This window comes from Aquarana catesbeiana, linkage group LG03 (assembly GCF_042186555.1).
Source record: "Aquarana catesbeiana isolate 2022-GZ linkage group LG03, ASM4218655v1, whole genome shotgun sequence".
Lineage (NCBI taxonomy): Eukaryota > Metazoa > Chordata > Amphibia > Anura > Ranidae > Aquarana > Aquarana catesbeiana.
Window position 1 is genome coordinate 280,704,461 of NC_133326.1, and position 7,407 is coordinate 280,711,867.

Below are 7,407 nucleotides of genomic sequence, written 5' to 3' on the forward strand. Positions count from 1 at the left end.
GTGCCTTCCGCTGCTTACCGGAGCTGTTGGCAGCGGAGCAGGAGATCGCATCCTGTCTCCTGTCAGGTATGGAGACTAGTGAGGGGAAGATGGCCCCCACTCGTCTCCATACAATTGCTGGGCGGAAGGGACGTCAAAATGTCACTTCCTCCCACATCTCTTAAAGGGCCATTTTAGGGCCGGTCTTTCCAGTGACGGGGACAAGCACAGCAGCTCCAGCCAGTGTCTTGGGTCCTGATTGGATAGATTGATAGCAGCGCAGTCATTGGCTCCCGCTGCTGTCAATTAAATCCAATGACACAGGAGCCGGGGACGGGGCCAAGTCCTGCTGTCTGTGTCAATGGATGCCAGCAGCAGGACACGAGTGCCCCGAGGGAGAGCGGCTTTCCAACGGGGCACTCGAGAAGAGGAGGACCCAGGAGTGCTGCTGAGGGACCCCAGAAGAGGAGGACCCAGGAGCGCTGCTGGGGGACCCCAGAAGAGGAGGATCGGGGCCACTCTGTGCAAAACCAACTGCATAGAGGAGTTATGACATGTTGATGGGCACTGATACGCGGCACTGATATGAGGCACTGATAGGCATCCCTGGTGGCACTGGCAGTGGTAGGCATTGGAGTGGGCACTGAGTGGCAGCTGCCTGGGCACAGATTGGCAGCTGCCTGGGCACATAGTGGTATTTCCCTGGGGGTCTAGGGGCATACCTGGTGGTCCAGTGTGGATGGCTTCCCTGGTGGTCCTGGGCGGCTTCCCTGGTGGTCCTGGGTAGGATCCGAGGGGGGGCTGTGCTGATAAACAATCAGCACAGACCCCCCTGTCAGGAGAGCAGCCGATCTGCTCTCCTTTACTCGTGTCTGTCAGACGCGAGTGAGGAAAAGCCGATCACCGGCTCTTCCTATTTACATCGTGAACAGCCGTGATTGGACACAGCTGATCACGTGGTAAAGAGTCTCCGTCAGAGACTCTTTACCTAGATCGGTGTTGCGGGGTGTCAGACTGACACCCCGCAACAACGATCGCCGCGATGCGTGCCCCCGGGGGCGTGCAGCGGCTCGATATTCCTAATCACATCATATGACGTCCGGTCAGGAATATCAAACCACTTTGCCGCCGTCATTTTGTAATAGGGCGGGCGGCAAATGATTAAATGGTTAAATGACAATTGCGCGGTCATACAACACTGTACCCAAATAAACTTTTTTTTCCCACAAATAGAGCTTTCTTTTGGTGGTATTTGATCACCTCTGCGGTTTTTATTTTTTGCTAAACAAAATAAAATAAAATAAAAAATTTTGAAAAAAAAAAAAGTTTTTCTTAGTTTCTGTCATAAAATTTTGTTTTCTCCTTTACTGATGGGTGCTGATGAGGCGGCACTGATGGGCACTGTTGAGTTGGCACTGATAAGGTGGCACTGATGAGAAGGCACTGATATGTAGAATTGATGGGCACTGATGGGCACTGACCGGTGGCACTGATGGACACTGACAGGCGGCGCTGATGGGCACTGTCAGGTGGCGCTGATGGGCACTGACTGGTGGCACTGATGGACACTGACAGGCGGCGCTGATGGGCACTGACCGGCAGCACTGATGGACACGGATATGTGGCACTGACAGATGGCACTGATGGACACTATTAGATGGCACTGATGGGCAGCACTGATGATGAGGTACGGACAGGTGTTACTGCTGGGCACTGTGATGGGCACTGAGAGACTTTATTGAGGGGACACTGCTGGCAGCTGTTGGACACTGATTGGCACATCTGATGGGGGCTGTGCTGATAATCAATGAGCCCCGAGGGCTTTCACACTGGAGCGGTGCGCTGGCAGGATGCTAAAAAAAGTCCTGCCAGCAGCATCTTTGGAGGGGTGTGTATACCGCTCCTTCAGCCCTCCTGCCCATTGAAATGAATGGGGCAGCGCAGCTATACCGCCGACATTGTGCTGCTGCAGCAGCGCTTTGCGGTGGTTTTAACCATTTCTCGGCCGCTAGCAGGGGGGTAAAACCGCCCTAGCTAGCGGCTGAATACCGCCGCTGAAATGACAGTAAAGCGGCGCTAAAAATAGCGCCGTTTTACTGCCGGCGCCCCCACTGCCCCAGTGTGAAAGGGGCCTTACCGGCACTATCTGGTCCATGCGATGATCATGCAATTGTCTGTTAAAGTAACACAGTGCCGTATTGCAAAAAATGGCCTGGTCATGAAGGGGGGGGGGGGGTAAACCTTCCACAGCTGAAGTGGTTAAACCTTGCATATCATTGGAGCAATTGTCACATATGACAATATTATTTCTTTCACAGAGATTATCTATAGAATATGTATAGCTGATGGTGTTCATTTTCACCTATTTGCCATGATTCTGATGGCACACATTCCCACAATCAGGTCGTACAGCTCTATATTTTATATTGACCTTATCCCATGCCCGCCCCCCTTCTCCAGAGCAGGCTAGGGCGTATTAGGGGCGGGGCGGGGTGGGGCTGGAGGCGGTGCTGACGATAATGTATTGATAATGTACTCGCACCTCCTCCGCCCGCCCGCTCGAGTCTAACATTTTCTTTGACCGAAAGGAGAGGCTGCGCACGCGCGGTAAAGCCGCGGTGAAGTCGCGCATGCGCGGGAAAAGCCCCGCCGTCAGCTGTGTTATGACGTACCCGCCCGCTCGAGTCTAAAATGATCCTCGACTGGAAGGAGAGGCTGCGCACGCACGGTAAAGCCGCGGTGAAGTCGCGCACGCGCGGTAAAGCCGCGGTGAAGTCGCGCACGCGCAGTAAAGCCCCGCCGTCAGCTGTGTTCTGACGTACCCGCCCGCTCGAGTCTAAAATGATCCTCGACTGGAAGGAGAGGCTGCGCACGCGCGGTAAAGCCGCGGTGAAGTCGCGCACGCGCAGTAAAGCCCCGCCGTCAGCTGTGTTCTGACGTAACGCACAGGAAGTGACGTGAGTCGAGAGCCTGCATAGGTCGCAGGAGTTTTTACAACAGGTGTATGTGAGAGAAGCTTAAGCAGCAATTTGATCGTCCACTCATATCCCGGGTGGGGTGAAGAGACGGAGGGCTCCGCACAGGTTGGCATCTGCAGTGCGCTCGTGTGTCGGCTCCATGTCTGGCAGCACACACAGTGAGCTCATCCCGTCCTGGAGGCACACATAGTGTGTGGGCTCCCCGTTCTATCCCGTTAAGTAACGGCTGCAGTGCAACCGCATGTAATGCACGTAGTTGCTGTGCAGTGCTGCATTCTTTCGATGGTTAATAAGTGCGGTGAGGAGACGTCATCATCTCTGAGCTGTCCATGGAATACCTCTGAAAATTGGTCCACTGCACATTGCTTCTCAGGCCCCGTTCACATCTAGAGATTTGGAATCGCCCCGGGTCCAAGTTGCACTGCAATGCTGGCAAAACGCAGCACCCTTGTTCGGGTGCCATCAATGACACCTATAGACATGGTGTAGTTGTGTCGTGATTGTAGTGCGATCACCCAAAAAAAAAAAAGCAGGAGCCTCTTTTAGGCGACAAGCTTTGTGCAATGCAATTTCAGCGAGATTTATTGTGGCAAAACCGCACTGCGTCTAGGTGCCATTAAAAAATAAAAATTTTTTTTAAATGATTTTTTTTTCAAAATTTTTTTTTAAAAAAAAATTTTGAAAAAAAAAAAAAAATTTTTTTTTTTTAATTATTATTATTTAAAAAAAATTTTTTTTTTTTTCACCAGCATAATAATCCTCATATTTTTTTAAAATAATATTCAATATTCTGCTTGTTTATATAAAAATGATATATTTTATATGCTTATATTTGCCTACATTTGATAATCTATGTTAATGTGCTAAATTCTGTAATCTCAGATGGTGATGTAACTATGGTGAGTCATCTGTCTCCAGAATCCAGGAGAGGAGAAGAAATGAACTTACCTCTGCGAGAGTCAACTGACACCCAGCAGAGGGCAGAGCTGCCTTATATAGACCAACTGACAAGTGATGTCATAGAGGGAGAAAAATAACTGCTTTTTTTTTTTTTTTTTTTTTTCAACAAAAACTTTATGCAGTGTATGTTCAGTGACAAACATGTAAACAACATATCATGTTATGTAATGGGAACTTATATTATATATTAGTGGTCAAATATAAAAATATTGAAAATATAAAATAAAATATTTTTAAAGATCAGACAGATATGGGAATAATTTCTAACCCACAGCTGTGTCCTTGTCCTTATAACACAATGACTTGTCTATGTACAAATTCTTTATGGCTGTCTGTACTGTCCTGACTCATATTGTCTGTACTGTAGGACTCTAAATTAAAGGATTTATAATACACATTTAAAAAAAATAAATAAAATCCGCTGTTTTCAAAAACATGACAGTTACTTTTTTTTAACTAAGATTTGAAAATAACGGTCATATGACTGAAAGCAGATATCCTTGTCTTTATGTAACCAGCTTCATGAACTGAGCCCAAAGTCCTATATACATCAATACAAGTTTAACCACTTACTGACCGCCCGCCGCAGTTTTACGGTGGCTGTTTGAAGGAGGATATCGTTGTTATGGCAACAGCTAGCTGCCATAACCCCAGTATCCCTGTCTTCAGCGGGCAGTTCGCTACAAGATAAAAGTGATCTCTGTGGCGGATTCGCCCCAAGATCACTTTTATCGGTGGCGGAAGAGGGCCCCCCTCCCGCCACGATCCGGTGCCTTCCGCCGCTTACCGGAGCTGTTGGCAGCGGAGCAGGAGTCTGTCTCCTGTCAGGTATAGAGACTAGTGAGGGAAAGATGGCCCCCACTCGTCTCCATGCAATTGCTGGGCGGAAGCAACGTCAAAACGTCACTTCCACCCACATCTCTTAAAGGGCCATTTTAAATAATTTTTTAAAATTACAATTTTTAAAAAAAAATTTTTTTTTATTGCATTCTAGTGTAAACATGAGATCTGAGGTCTTTTTGACCTCAGATCTCATATTTAAGAGGACCTGTCATGCTTTTTTCTATTACAAGGGATGTGTACATTCCTTGTAATAGGAATAAAAGTGACAATTTTTGGTTTCACACCTTATTGCATTCTATGCATTAAAGTGGGTGTCCACCTATCTATCGTTTTTTTTTTTTTTTTTAGTTCATTCACAAACTTTTCTTCTCAGCATTACATACTCACTATACCTCTCATCAAATAGCTTGGGGTGTCTACTTTCCAAAATGGGGTCATTTGGGGTTTTTTTTTGCCACCTGGGCATTCCATGGCCTCCGAAACTGTGATAGGCAGTGAAGAGTGAAATCAAAAATTTACGGCCTTAGAAAGCCTGAAGGCGGTGCTTGGTTTTCGGGGTCCCGTACGCGGCTAGGCTCCCAAAAAGTCTCACACATGTGGTATCCCCATACTCAGGAGAAGCAGCAGAATGTATTTTGGGGTGTAATTTCACATATTCCCATGGCATGTTTGAGCAATATATCATTTAGTGACAACTTTGCGCAAAAAAAAATAAAAAAAATAAAAAATTGTCTCTTTCCCGCAACTTGTGTCACAATATAAAATATTCCATGGACTCGACATGCCTCTCAGCAAATAGCTTGGGGTGTCTACTTTCCAAAATGGGGTCATTTGGGGGGGGGGTTGAACTGTCCTGGCATTTTATGCACAACATCTAGAAGCTTATGTCACACATCACCCACTCTTCTAACCACTTGAAGACAAAGCCCTTTCTGACACTTATTGTTTACATAAAAAAATAATTTTTTTTTGCAAGAAAATTACTTTGAACCCCCAAACATTATATATTTTTTTTAAAGCAAATGCCCTACAGATTAAAATGGTGGGTGTTTCATTTTTTTTTTTCACACAGTATTTGCGCAGCGATTTTTCAAACGCATTTTTTGGGGAAAAAACACACTTTTTTACATTTTAATGCACTAAAACACACTATATTGCCCAAATGTTTGATGAAATAAAAAAGATGATCTTAGGCCGAGTACATGGATACCAAACATGACATGCTTTAAAATTGCGCACAAACGTGCAGTGGCGACAAACTAAATACATTTTTAAAAGCCTTTACAGGTTACCACTTTAGATTTACAGAGGAGGTCTACTGCTAAACTTACTGCCCTCGATCTGACCTTCGCGGCGATACCTCACATGCATGGTGCAATTGCTGTTTACATTTGACGCCAGACCGACGCTTGCGTTCGCCTTAGCGCGAGAGCAGGGGGGACAGGGGTGCTTTTTTTTTTTTTTTTTTTTTTCTTTATTATTATTATTTTTTTATCTTATTTTTAAACTGTTCCTTTCATTTTTTTTTTTTTTAATCATTTTTATTGTTATCTCAGGGAATGTAAATATCCCCTATCATAGCAATAGGTAGTGACAGGTACTCTTTTTTGCAAAAATTGGGGTCTATTAGACCCTAAATTTCTCCTCTGCCCTCAAAGCATCTGACCACACCAAGATCGGTGTGATAAAATGCTTTCCCAATTTCCCAATGGCGCTGTTTACATCCGGCGAAATCTAAGTCATAAAATGCTCGTAGCTTCCGGTTTCTTAGGCCATAGAGATGTTTGGAGCCACTCTGGTCTCTGATCAGCTCTATGGTCAGCTGGCTGAATCACCGGCTGCATTTTCAGGTTCCCTGTTGAGACAGGAGAGCCAGAGAAAAACACGGAAGACGTTGGGGGGGGAGGGGCATTCCCTCCCACTGCTTGTAAAAGCAGTCTAGAGGCTAATTAGCCGCTAGGATTGCTTTTACATGAAAGCCGACCGCTGGCTGAAAAGAATGATACCAAGATGATACCTAAACCTGCAGGCATCATTCTGGTATAACCACTCAAAGTCGTGAATGGCGTACCTGAAGACAAAAAAATGGTTAACAATAAAGCACAGTAAACGGTAAGGTATAAAAAATTGCATACCTGAAAAGTAAGCATGATAAAACATAACAACAATAAAACATTGCAGAATAGAATACAGTAAAAAAGAACAGAACAATAGAGAGAGAGAATAGAGAGAGAAAGAACAATAAAACGACAACTTTTTTTTTTTATTTTATATTTTTGTATGTGTTTTTTTTTTTTTTTTTTTACACTTTTTTTTGTAACTAACTTTTATAACTGTAACCGGTTCCAGGTTCGGGTCTCTCAAAATGCGATGGCATCTTGGGAGACCCTGTGAAAGTGTGCCTAGTCTGTGCAATGCTGTACCCTACGCTAATACTCAACTAGTGCATGCTAGCGTTCAAAACATTCACCAATGCAAAAACCAGGATTGTCAGGACAGGAGGGACAATAATAGCGGGTGTCACGTCTATATCCGCGCTTGCTGCAGACACGACATCTTTTTTGGGGGGGTTCGTTGGGTAGGGGTACTCGGGAGGACATAAAGAAAATGCCTCTCATGCAGCCGACTGCATTTGGTTGGGGATGTG

The 7,407-nt window shown here is 45.4% G+C and overlaps 1 long non-coding RNA gene across 1 annotated transcript; it reads left to right on the plus strand.

Moving 5' to 3' along the window:
* The first annotated feature begins 2,672 nt into the window (after positions 1 to 2,672).
* LOC141134525 (uncharacterized) lies at positions 2,673 to 4,017 on the plus strand. Its single transcript, XR_012243186.1, has 2 exons — positions 2,673 to 3,062; positions 3,840 to 4,017. It is a non-coding gene; the product is annotated as an uncharacterized lncRNA (long non-coding RNA).
* The last annotated feature ends 3,390 nt before the right edge of the window (positions 4,018 to 7,407 follow it).